A 13569-nucleotide genomic window follows, 5' to 3' on the forward strand; every position below is an offset into this window, starting at 1 on the left:
AAGCAATACAATAAGTTGCTCTACAATTTGAATTCTGAATTGCACAAGTTGTTCGTAACTCGACAAATGACGTTTGACACGGACAAATATAGAGCTAAAACCACGGGAAGCCAACTGACAATGAAGCCAAGGAAAGCGCATACTATTTACTATTTTTTAACTGCAGAAATAGTTATGTAGAAGGGTTACTTTATACGAAAAACGTGATATTCTAATAAAGCAACAGGAACTCGTGGTGGAACAAAAGGCACATTGTCGTCACTGATAGGGAAGCACAAATCAGCATGAGGCACACGGTTTTCTACCAATTGAACAATGGCGATCGCTATGCCCCTGTGCACTTTCTTGGATATTTATGCATATATGTAAAATAACCAATATCAACCAGTGCCCCTCACGGCCATGGCGGCGGCTATAGAATCTGTATGAAATTGTAGAATCACGTATACTTGAATTTAGGAACAGGCAACTGTCCTAGAAAACCTTGTACTCGATACCTCAAGGCACCGAGGCATCCCGAGTCCTGATTGTCGCTACACAAGTGAGCGAGAATAATAGGGAAAACTGAGCAGCTCGATGTTTAGTAACAACATTACGAAGTCAACATACAATAAGGACAATTAAATTATACTGGAAATTAGCTGTTTTTTATTGAACTGTACAATTTTTTACGCATATTAGTTTAACTTCTGATAAACTTCCTATCCTTGATAAAGGAAATGGACTAAAGTGCTTGGTGCGTTAAACTACAGGCATCACGTGTAAAACGTGATCTCAGTAGCAGGCAACTGACCACTGAAATCTGCTTCTAAAGCCGCTGCCACGGCTGTATATGATGCTGGCATGAGCTACCAGTGCCATAACTTACTCGCTCTTAATCCCGTTTCACATAAGTTCTACTATGTAAGACATTTTTGCACATATGTTCCACTTACAAGAACTGAAATTTGGGTGTGTTTGTAAGAGTTCATGTTCCACTTACTCAGTGTAACTTATGTGGAACAAGATTAAGACTGCGCATACTCTATGTACAGTGCTCACCGATTGGAACACTGTAGTCGGAGCGCGTGGCTGCGAGAGCTTCTTGCTTCTTGGTGTGGGGACATCGAACTGATGTATTTTGGTATATAATGACAACAAAAAGCTTTTTCGACGCATTGAGACTAAATTTGTTATCCCAGCGATCAGCCAGCCCTTACCCGTAGCGCAAGAAGTGCCGATGGCGGGTGTTGGAAATTTTAAGCCATCCCTGGGGAGGCAACACACCTCTTTGGCCTCTGCTTCATGTAGACGGCACCCCCGGACATACCCACCCGGGGGAAATCGGTAGTTCCCTTTTCCTGTCCTCCTCTCAAATCTCCGACTTTCTCTATCGCCTTTATCATCTTTCCTGTCGTCTTTTCACTTATTCTGACTTCCGAATTTCCGGGCTGCAAGGGTTACCCGTGTTTAATATATTCAATCTTGGGTATATATACATATTATTTTATAGCGGCGATGCATGGCTGACGTCTGCAGGTTTCTCGGAATCTGTAGCATCCGTTTGTTCCGCTCGGTGGTCAGTGGCTGCCACTGCTGCAGAATTTTAAAACCACGTTATGACAGAAGCGTACCCCCAGCTTCCAGATCGACCTCTGAAAAGAGGTCGCACAGAAGCACCGGTTCAATTTATCCTCCGAACCAACGTAGACACCTTTACGCTTTACCACGTATTACATATTGAAGGAACAACTATATGCGTAAGCTATGTGCTCTTTCTTGGCGGTGAAATGCTTCGTAGAAAAACTTGGTAAACACTGCAAAGCCTCGATAATGATCAGCGGCGACCGCCTATTGAAATGAGAAACAAACAAAAAGTATAAACACTGTGGTCAAACCAGTATTGGTGACTTGAAAGTCATGATTTCCACCCATCGCTCTTTAAACACCTACAGGGGCGTTAGCTAAGAAAACGTTTCTCAGATCGAGTGAAGAGGAACTCTTTAAGAGGTTCCAAGAACAAAATGTGATCAAAGTTGCAAGAATATAATCCGAAGAAACTTTGAACATTTCATGTGATTCTTACTTTTGGCACAATGCCTCTCTCGACACAGGTTATGGAAAGATCAATGTCAGACCGGGATTTACCTCAAATGATTAGTGCGGTATTGTCAGCATAAATAATGGCTTTTGGTGATATTAGTGCTCATTGGAAATCATTACCATGGAGCGAGAAGAGTACGGACCGCAAAACTGATTCTTGCGGAACGCCTGTAACAATAGTGTTATATTGAGAAGAAAAGGCACCAAGACTTACATACTGCTTTCGACCGCCTAAGCAGATAGAAAAGAGGTTCATAGTAGCTTCGCTAAAGCCGTAGATCTGTAAAATTTCACAGCGAAGCTGTATATGCCTAGACGAAACACTCGTGGTCGAACCACGGAAAACATACTGCGGCGGTATGAGCCATTGCATGCGTCTTGCGTGACGGACAGACAAATTTCTCGTTGAGTAGGCATAGAAATCCACGTATTATGGCAGGGAAGGGACACAGAGGGGGACGGTGTTAAGGCAATATCATGATGACATAATTAAACAAATACTGTTACAGTGAAGCTGTACATGCCTAGGCAAAACACTCGCGGTCCGACCACAGAGACCCTCCGGCGGAAGGGGCGGCGCGCGATTGGCTACGCCGATAGTTACGTCGTTTCTCTCTCGCAGCAGAGCACGCACGCAGTATTCTCTCTCAGACTTCGCAATGGGTTCAAAAATGTGTCCCTGTCTTTAACTAAAATGAAGTGCGCGGCCCCTGTGTGTCACTTGGTAAATACAGTGCACTGCCGAGTCGTAACCACTATTAAATACGCATTACGAAAGACAAATGCGTAATTCAGAAAGCCTTTGATGAACTCGCTGGATTAACGCAACGAACCGCCCATTGTACCCCTCCATGATGGTGATTACGCGAAGCCCAATGTGCGACATTTCCAATAAACAGGGTGATAAACCCGAGCCAAACGTGTGCGTAACCTCTTTAAAAAGCACAGAGACGTAACAAATAATTGAGAAAGAGTTTATTAAGCCATTGGAATTAACCCAGGGATAAACAACGGGGCTGCACATTTCAGCTTCGCTGGCTTACCATCTGCATGGGCGGAGTTTCTTTAAAAGCATGGGGTGAATGACTGTCTCGACGGATTTCTTTAAATCTAAAAACATTGCGCGGTGTCTGCGTACCTTGTGTGTCTCCTTTGTCTCCCTAGGTTCCCGCGCTGTAGCCTTCCACTATGTTCAACCACCAAGCCCCAACTATAGTTACTCGAAAAATATTTCTACCGCAATTTCATTTTTGTGCAGCGATGCGTATATATACTGTGAATTAGTTCTAACACCGCTGATGATGCTGATCGTTTGGCTCGAAATCCATGGTGAAAATCTGTTAAAAGCTTGTTTGCGTTTAGGTAGTGTTTTAACTGAGCCGCAAAGACCTTCTAAAATACAGTATTTCTTTAATTATGAGCAGAGAGACAACCCGATAGCTTCACGGGTGACTGATATCACCCTTTTATGTGCACGAGAAACTCTCGCGGTCTTTAAAATGTCAAGGCATGTGCCTCGGCTGATGGCGTTATTAAATATGTTTCTAATTACTGGCCCAAGAACATCGATGTTTTCCTTCAAAGCTTTTGCAGTAATGCCATCGTGACCAGCAGCTTTGTATCAATGCATGCCTCATGTAACGGCGGTTACAGTATGCTCGTCTACCTGCTCCAAGCAAAACGTACTAGGGATGACCGGGCAATTGACATTGTTCTCACCAGCTGGAATGCGGTCTGCTAAGTGCGGACCAATGCTAGTAAAGTATGCATTAGAAGTTTCGTCACATTTGGCATCAACCGGCTTATCAATTACATTTTCACAACCTCTCACATATTTCTTTATTATTTTCTTGTGCTTGTAGTATTAAAAAAAGTTTTGCATACTTTTTTACGCCTCCGCATTAGAGCCACTACATGCTTACGCTGGATTCAGAAATTTTACAGATAATTGTTATCTTTCTGTTCATTTTTATTTTTGGTACCACCAATAATTTTACCTTATAGCTGTAAGTATGGCGTTAGTCATTTAGAGGCATACAGGTTCCTCGTACTTGCTGTGTTTATATCTGGTGCATTCAGCTATCTTGTGTGTCAATGAATTTGCAAAGTTTGCACATTCGATATGAGTGTCACTGTTATATACTTTCTAACGTAATTTTTAGTTAATTTTCCCCGGCAATAGTTTATAATTAACTCTGCGATTTGCCGAGAGGTTGCTCTTTGTAACGGCGTTATCAGTGTTGCGATATAAAGCTAATATAGGGCAGCGGCCAGTGAGACTCACATCATATATGCTAGAAAATATACTAATACTGTTGCACAAAACATGGGCTACAGTCGTAAATGCACTCGACGGAATTCTCGTAGGTTCACAGATATGTTCCTCAAACTGCATCAGTGCAGCAGAAGAGAGTATTCACAATGTGTGTATGCGCGAATATCGTCGTTGAAGTCGCAAACAACATTGATAGTACCATAGCTCTTAGTACTGAGGGTGGAAAAAGATAGATTCCAATGACTGATGAAAAACGGGTAGATTCGAGCATGGTGCCCGGTATATTGCACCAACAACTGTGCGCGAATGTAAAAGAATAAAGAGTGATTCAACTGCACTGTCACTCATTTCCACATCGACGATTAATCTAAATGGCAACGTCAGCTTGATTAGCAAAGCTACACCACCACCACGCTATGCCCCTGCGACCCTTGGATTGCTCACAAGACTACATCTGGGTATGCAAATGTGCTCACCCATCCTAAACCAAGTTTCCTTTAAACCAATTACAGCAAATATAAAACTGTGCTGTGCCAAGAAAGAAAGCGTTATGTCTGTTTGAATACATATTTCGAGGCTGTAGCCGTCCCCGCTCTGTCTCACAAAACCATCATCATTTGTTCACTGTACTTTCCGCCTCATACCCATTTTGCTATTAAACACCCAGAAAGCTTAACAGAACAGTTACCGGAGCCTTTCGTTCTGGTAAGAGATTTTAATGTGCATTGTACTCTTCGGGGCAGTGACAAAACTGAAGAAAGAGGGAAACTCGTTGAAGATTTTATTTTGTCGAATGACATCTGCCTTTTAAACTCAGGCGCGTCGACGCACTCTTTCGCTGACTTCGCGCACATTTAGTTGTTTAGATTTGGCTTTCTGCTCACCATCTCTTTTTTATGAAGCCCTAGACACATTATATGGTAGTGATCACTTACCCGCAGTCATCAAACTCTCACCATCACCACCAACCTTAGGTGTTAAACCACGCCAATGGCAAGTGCAACTCTCTGACTGGCCGGTCTTTATAGAGAATGCGAAACTTGAAGTTGCCTTTTCATCAGAACGGAGCGTTCACGAACTTAACGAAAAGTTAACCGAGGTTATAATATCAGCGGCAGAAAAGGCTCATGTTTTCATGTTTGATGCCATCATGTTTTCTGCGCAAGAAGCTTACTACCTGGTAGACAGACGAATGTGCATCAGCTAAAATACAACAAAATAAGGCCTCGGTAATCCCATGAAGAACCCCACCTATAACAACCCCCTAAGCTTCAAAAAGGGCAAAGCCAAAGCACAATTTATTCAAAGCCAGGCATAGAAATCTTCTTGGAAAAATACATAGCCTCAGTTATTAGTTCGGTTGCATCTAAAGAAATGTGGGACCAGGTGAGGAAGTGTAGATGGGCGTACTCGTCCAACACAATACTACTACTTACAAGTCCAGGCACGCAAATAACACTAGAATACCAGGCCAATGTTTTAGGCGAACACTTTTACAACATCCCAAGCTCAGCGATTTATTGAAATACATTGTTAAAGTAGAAAGAGTCGGCTGGAAAACAAAGACTGCTTACTACCTGTGCTTCAAGTGAATTTATATAATGACCCTCTTACACTACAGGAAATGAATAGTTATTTCTGTAAGTAAAAAAACGGCAACAAGTCTTGACCGTGTCCACTATAGAATGCTGACACATCTATTCAAAGCATCGGCAAAGGCACTTCTTGAATTTTTCCACAATATATGGGAATCTGGGGTAAGCTTAAAGATCGGAAAAACGGGGTAGTTGTGCCAGTTCTAAAATCTGGGAGACCCCCAACATTCCTGAGGAGCTACCGAGCCATTGCACTAACAAGTTGTTAGCAAAATCGTATGAGAGCATTATAAACATAAGATTCATATTGATCCTACAAGATGCCTAATAGACACGCACAAGTGCGAATACAAAAGAAGGCTGCTCCATCAGTCACCATGTCGCCCTACTGGAACATGAAATACGACATGGACTTCTACACAAACAACACTGTCTCGCGGTTTGCTATCACTTAGAGAAAGCGTATGATACCACGTGGTTCTAAAGAATTACACTCTTTGGAATCGCGCATAGAATGCAGCCAAGTGAAGCGAACGTATGCAGTGTTCTCGCTTCACTTTGCTGAGTGCTTGAAGCCTCAGCCTTACGGGGGTACGAACCACTGTCCTGGCCCTGCACTGCCGCCGGGATAGGCCCACATTACACGAAAAATGCCGACTAACTTGAGGCCAACAGCTTCGCCGTAAAACTGTTACAGTTCTGTTTTCCTAGAAACGAAGGTTATACTGCGATCCAGTTCTGAAATTTAATGAGGCAACAAGCCGGTCCAACAAGACTATGCATTTCTAGGCGTAACTTTTGACATAAAACTGAACTTGCTGGCCCACATTAACAAAACAAAAATTTACGCAAATGCAGCACTAAATATTCAAAGTGTGATCCCACAAGCGCTGGGAATCTGACTGAGCCTTCCTATGTCCATGTGCGTAACATTCTCGGCTGTGACTGGGTAGTTTATGGTGCAGCAAGGCGATCTTACATTTAAAGGACTTGATCTAGGTCATAATCCAGGCCTGCGACTGACAAGCAGTGCCCACAGAACATCGCCTTTCCAAAGTTTATACGTTGACTGCGATGAGCCTTTCTTACAGCACAGCAGAGCACTACTTAGTCTTTCGCATTTTTACTGAGAATTCTATCATCACCACAACAGGTATGCTAATTTGGTTAAAACACGTTGGCGGGCTAGTTGGTTAGAATTCATGGTAGTGTGTATAAGCGCGACTGAACGAGGACGTAGAAAGAAACAGATACACAGACACAGCGCTGTGTCTGTATATGTGTTTCTTCCTACGTCCTTGTTCAGTCGCGCTTATATACTCTACCATGAACAAGTATGCTACATTATCGAAACACTACACAAAGCCGAATATGATTCGCCCACTTGTCTTACGATGCGAGGAACACTGTCAGATTTATGATATTCCCCATAAGGTCCTGCAGGTTATTGAAAAGACTGGCTCCATGGTGAGATATTACCATGAGAGGTGATATGTGATATATGGGACATGTGACACTAACACATCTCAAGAAGAAATACACCCCACAAGAACGCATAATGCAAGTTCCGCGCTATTCAGGACAAATATAAATATCACACAGATATTTACACAGGTGGTTCTAAAACACAAGAGTACGGTGGTGTGAGAACCGCAACAAAAATTAGGAAACTATTATTCGGACACATAATTTTGCCTCAGTCTTTACCGCCGAAATTTATGTGATATGGATGGCAGTAAAAAGTTGTCATCGAGAAGCAGAAGAATGCTGTCATTTATAGAGATTCGTTAAATGCATTCAGAGCTTTAAATATAAAGTCCATGTGGAAACCCCTGCTTGGCGACATCTTAAGAATGGTGGTTTATAACAGATATGGCAGAACCATGCGACTCTGCTGGGTCCCAAGCCATGTTGGGATACCAGGAAATGAAGTAGCAGATAGATGCGCGTCCATGGCAACACACAAAGGCATAATTGACGCAACGCTTCCATACAAAGATAGTGTTCTAGCGATTCTGAAGGTCTTAACTTTAAAATGGCAACACGAATGGAACTCTTGCGCAAACAACAAGCGGCATATAACTAAGCCCGTGCTTGGCGAGAGAAAGTTATGAAATCACCAGGGATGGTTTATTGAAGTCGTCCTTATGCGTCACACACACCTCACACACAATTTTTTACTTAGAAAAGAAAGCCCACCAGCACGCTAGAAGTCTCAAGAACCGCTAACAGTGATGCATGTGTTGAAACACAGAGAAGAAAACCTTGTGCATATTAAATGGAATACACGTGCCTTTACACTCCGCTTTAAATTTAGGAGACGATCAACCAGTGCTACTCACTGACTCGCTAAGATTTTTAGACGAAACAGGCTTTTTACATAAACCGTAGAAGGATGCAGCTTTTGCTGCTTTTACACATGTCCGAAAACCATGTGGCTGGCGAAGCACAGCTTAAGTCGCTCTTGTGCCAATAAACCCTATTGAATTAATTAACCAACGTTTTTGAAGCGAAAGCAACAAATAACCTATTGAGCGAAAAAGCGTCGTCTGTAGCAGCAAAATTACAGGATCTCAAGATCTCTCTTAAGAGGTGAACGGCGGAAGGCTACACTACCTTCGCTCATCAGTCGCCTCTTTCTATTTGCCTCTCGTCTTTCGCTTCTTACTTTCAGTCATTACTGCTCCCTACTAAGCATTTTCATTCATTTGTAATCAATTGTGGTCATTGCAAGCTGTCGTTAGACATGTTGGTCATTTCGTAGTCATTAGTAGTCATTACAAGTCATTAGTAGTCATTATTAGTCATTACTAGTCATTATTAACCCATACCAATCTGTATTATAACGTGATCATTCACTAACTGTCACTATCAATCATTTTTCATTCTTTAATCTATCTTTAATCTGTCTTCATATGGCGTGATGACGCTTCGGCGGACACTCCGGCGGTCAGGTCTGCTAAGACAAACTTCACCATGAGCCTATAAAGGCTTTCGCCTTAAAACGGCACCTAAATTCTCATTGGCTGCGATGCCACGTCACCCGCGCGGCTCGACGCGGAAGGTACGGCGACGCGACGCCGTGGGGCGAGACGGGTTGTCGCTGGCGATGCAGTCGCGTGACTTGCTCGCGCGGGGGCCGCCGTCTCGCTCACGGAAGCCAGCGAGCGGTCCGCATCTCTATCACCCCCAATGGTCTTAGCAATGCTCCGCGCGCCTGCCGGCCTTAGTGGCCGCTGCTGCTTCCTCGGTTTCTCGTCGTGCAGGACGTCGGTGGCATGCGGCGTTGGCACCACAAGCTGTTGCTGCTTGCTGCCTCAGGTAGCACGTACCACTATGGTAGATTGATTACTCGCAGTGCATAACTCGAAGGACCGCTCAGCGGCGTTGAATTGGACATTAATGCTTTCGCATTCACAACTCATAAGAAGCTTCCTCGGATTTTTTTCCAATTTCACTTCAGCTTTTACAGTTTTCATTAGCTATATTAAATTTATCGCTAATGTGACCCTCATACATAATTATTTCCATATTTCAACGAAAAACAAAGACAGTTACGCTACCCTTTGTATTCCTTATTGTATTCTGCTGCTTCGACATGGCTACCTCTCGGTTCTTCTGATTCTTCTGGCTGTATAGCCATAGATGGTCTATAGCGCAGCGCGTGAACATAGGCACGAAAACACGGTTTCAAGATATATTCCATTCGGGGCTGATGAAAAGAATAATATACCTGTGAAAGAAAGGACCGAACCTTAAGAAAATGCTAAATTAGGTCGACGTTGACATGCCCGCAAACAGAGAAAAGCCAAAAACAATTTCGAAAAGGTGTTACTGTCATCTGCATTGTGACATGTTGGGTCTCCATTTCTTCAGCTGTCGTATAGCTCTCGATGGACTGGTTTCGTCATTGTATCCGCAGCATGAGACGGTCAAGATTACGATAGATTTCTTTTTCAAGCAAGGTGCTGAGGAAGATTGCCCCAAATATTTATGTTTCTTTTTTTCTTTCCTCTGGAGTTGCTAGTATGCGACGACATTTCTTTACACATCGAGATCAAGCGTAAGTTATACGTCGCTTGCCAAGCCGGCATTTCTGCGCGACGGTTCAGAATATAGTTCAGGCAGTGGTATAGGGGTACTCGCTGGTGAGCCAGCACAGTGGATGAATTCTCAGCTTACTTTCAATTGAACTGATCCCGAAAGTCAAAAGAATGAAGGAGCAAAATACATCGTACTTAAATTTTATGAGGCAGAATATTCTAGTAATGATCCTTTCCCTTGCTATCTGTAAAGACGCTTATTTTTGTGATCGATTGACGACAATCATGTATCACGTATTACCTTACGAAACAAGCAAAATTAAGAAGTTGTACCGAAACACACAAAAAAAACAGAGAAGAACCACAATCCTGCAAAGGATACATTCCTGCTTCTACACTTAAGTCGTTTCTGTCTGAGTGTAAAGGATGAAGACAGTTGCTGCGCATAAGGCGACGAGAGAAAGCAGCGATCAGGACATGGTCAGTTTCTGTTTAGTGTGCTGTATGTATAAAATAATGATACATTCATACTTCTCAGTAACGCGTTACACGCCATTTATCGCTTCTGTTTATCTGCTCTCACAGCGGGGAGGTGCACTTTCAGCGAAAACCTGGCCCTCTCGTCCCGCGCCTGTCCGTTCGAGGCTCGGCATTTACACCCCACTTATACCGCTGAACACTTGGGCCGCGTGCAACTGACGGCGTCAGCCATCACCTCATCTACGCTCATGAAGCAGGAGTCTGCGGGAAATTTTCAGACACTTGCCTCGGCAGAGGAGGTGTATTGAAGTGAAACTTCGTGGGGAGCCGTGTGGACCGTGCGTTCACATTAGCAGGAGTGCTTGGCGAAATGCTCGAGACTGATGTATAGAGTGAGGAGTGCCGAAGCCTTCACACAGCCGAGTCCCCTTGTCGAACGTTGGCTCCAGGGACATCGTTTCTTAAAGCACCATTGGGCCCACTGAAGAGTGCGCGTTAAAATTATAAAGGCCGAAATTAATTACCAAACTTGAAATGATCCTTATTAGGAGCGGTCGGGCGCTGTCACATCCAACGGGGAGCCTTCTCAAGATTTCTAACGCTCTCTGTGCGAACCGCTGGAGGCAGAAGTGGTCTTCGTGTAGCCTTATCACCTGCTAAAGATGATATATTCAATTGCTTGTCTTCCTTTAGAGGTTCGCTATGAGCCGACGCTGCTATTGATGTATCTCCACTAGCAGTGTGCATAAGCATCCTGAAGTTGTTTTTAGACATAATTTCGTAGGAATTGAATACATGTTCTGAGCAGTAACACTGATAGTAATTCAAATGTTCATTTTTTACTATTTCATTACTACTAACTTTATTCAGCAAATTAGATACAAAAGACAATAGAACTTCCGTCGCGTTAACTTCGCGAAAAAAGTGCTTATTTATAGGGCGTTATTATTATGTGGAAAGCTTCTGCACTTAATGGCAATCCTGGCACTAATACCATATTTCTAGATTTCTGTCCCACCGTTCACGATGGGATACACTGGCCTTCCACGAGATATTTGTTCTCAAAGCCCTCCTCGCGCAACAGGCTGCATTGACGCTAACATATTTCGTGGAGTATACTGTAAGAATGAATGCCGCGAAGCAGACGTTGGCCCCTGGTATTCTATTAAATGAACACACGTTGAGTTTTCAGAAGCTCCATTTGCGCCGTACGAACATATGCGCTGAGGTAAATAACAGAAAAAGGTGCTTAGAAAATGTTAGTTAATACCATAGCGATCAATCATGTCTATGATTCTTCTTCGTTCTACTCTGACTTAAAACGCAACTTCTGGGGTTGTCGGCAGCAGAAACAGCCCTGCGAATCAATCGCAATCCCCATCAGCAGTCTATTGGATGTTTGTGGGAGCTCTTTGCAACAACTACATTCGGTACATTGCAATCCATATTCTTTGGACGCATTCGCCCGTCAAAGGCAGTGACAAGTACCCCTCAGGGCGCCACCTTATATACACCATAATTGTCGTAAATCTATGTGTTTCTATTTATTTTTATGTATGTCTAAGTTACCATGTGCAGTATTCCTTATATGTGAGCATAAGTCTGCAGAGCTTCGCAGTATTACGACAACTTACTTGGCAAAGCAGTCAGTGCACGCCAGCCTTTACTCATATCCAGGAGTTCTCTTCGCCGACTGTAATGACGTCCGTAAAGTGTACAACTTCTGACGGTACAGGCAACGTAAATTTCCCACTACATGTTGTCGTCCTTCCAATCGACAGTAGTTCTGGGGGTTCCGCACAGCATTGTAGCAATGGACGTGTAGTTGACAGCCATTGCGAGCATCGACTGATACCGTGCACAAAAAGGGGCTTTCCTTGCGATGCCAACATTGAGGAGAAGCGCCGCCAATGCACCGGAATAAAGCTATATGCGGGCGCTTTCAGTTACAGAGGGCGCCTTCTGCACAGCCTTGAAGATCTCGCGAACGACAGGGCGACTCTTTCGTCAACGAAGTGTACCTCGCGAGCAGGTGTTTGCTTTTCACGCGTTCCATGTTCCGCGGAGGTCACGTTCATGCGATTTGCGTGCATAATACGACGCACGGAGTCGTCAAGTATGTCGCCATCCCGTCGCGACGAAGCGAGGCAGGATGTTTGTATGGCGGTGGGCGCTCGCACGCCTTCACTACGGCTCGCTCGCAGATCGTGGCTCGACTACAATTCCCCTGTTACTCTGTCACTGGCCAATTCTAGCTCCGAAGAATTGGGCTGTCGACATGCGCCACGATATCAAAGAGAGCCGCGTTCAACGCGAACCTCTAGTCTTCCCCTCTTCCCTCCCATGTTCAACAGGCGCAATGTCAGCCATCTCCTAACTAGAGGCAAGTGCATAGGCGAGCGAAGTATGTTTAGACTCTCTCTTGACTGAAAACAAGCAGAAAACCATCAAACACAAAGAAGCGCGCGTGCTTGATGAGATGGCCGGCTTTTTCAGGCGTGAGCTCCATATTTAGTGCACGTAGTCGCGCACCATGTTCGCTGTTGGAAAATGGAAGAACAGGCAACGAAGGCAGTTTCAAAGAAGCAGCGAGGTCGAAAACTGTGCCAGGCGCAAGGACGCACTTCTGCCCGCTGAAACCAGTCGCCCTAGCGGGAGCCCTGCGGCAGAGTTTTCCTACCTGCAGCCGGCTGAGCAGACGAGGGCCGAATGTCAGGCGCGCTGGAGCTAATTAGTGGCGGCTGAATAACGAGGCTGTGCGGCTGAGGCTAAGAATCTTAGACATGGCGAAAAGAGAGCGGGTGGGGGGAAATATAAAAGAGGACAGCGCTTTGATTTAATGGGAAACAAACTCCGAAAGCCACGCTATAACCTGGGATAGCGTGTGTGCGACGTTCCCGCTGACTTCGACCGTACGGCATGTGCTGCGATGCTTGTAGAAAACTCTTGTGGACGAGATAATTGGGCTGTCTGTCCTTAATTAGACAAATTAAGTGTTTACACATAGGCGTATAACATGAGAGATTAGTAGCACTGTCCAGGACTCCCTGTCGTGATGCAATAAAATGAAAATTGATAACAAATTTCAAAAAAG

General features: G+C 44.2%; 1 protein-coding gene across 1 annotated transcript in view; it reads right to left on the reverse strand.

Moving 5' to 3' along the window:
• Positions 1-12414, reverse strand: part of Oamb (Octopamine receptor in mushroom bodies) — a 783118-nt gene extending 770704 nt beyond the window's left edge. Inside the window, exon 1 of the mRNA XM_075672144.1 lies at positions 12110-12414. The gene's annotated coding sequence lies outside the window, so the exon portion shown is untranslated. The remainder of the gene's footprint in view (positions 1-12109) is intronic.
• Between the last annotated feature and the right edge of the window lie 1155 nt (positions 12415-13569).

This window comes from Dermacentor variabilis, chromosome 1 (assembly GCF_050947875.1).
Source record: "Dermacentor variabilis isolate Ectoservices chromosome 1, ASM5094787v1, whole genome shotgun sequence".
Classification (NCBI taxonomy): Eukaryota; Metazoa; Arthropoda; class Arachnida; order Ixodida; family Ixodidae; genus Dermacentor; species Dermacentor variabilis.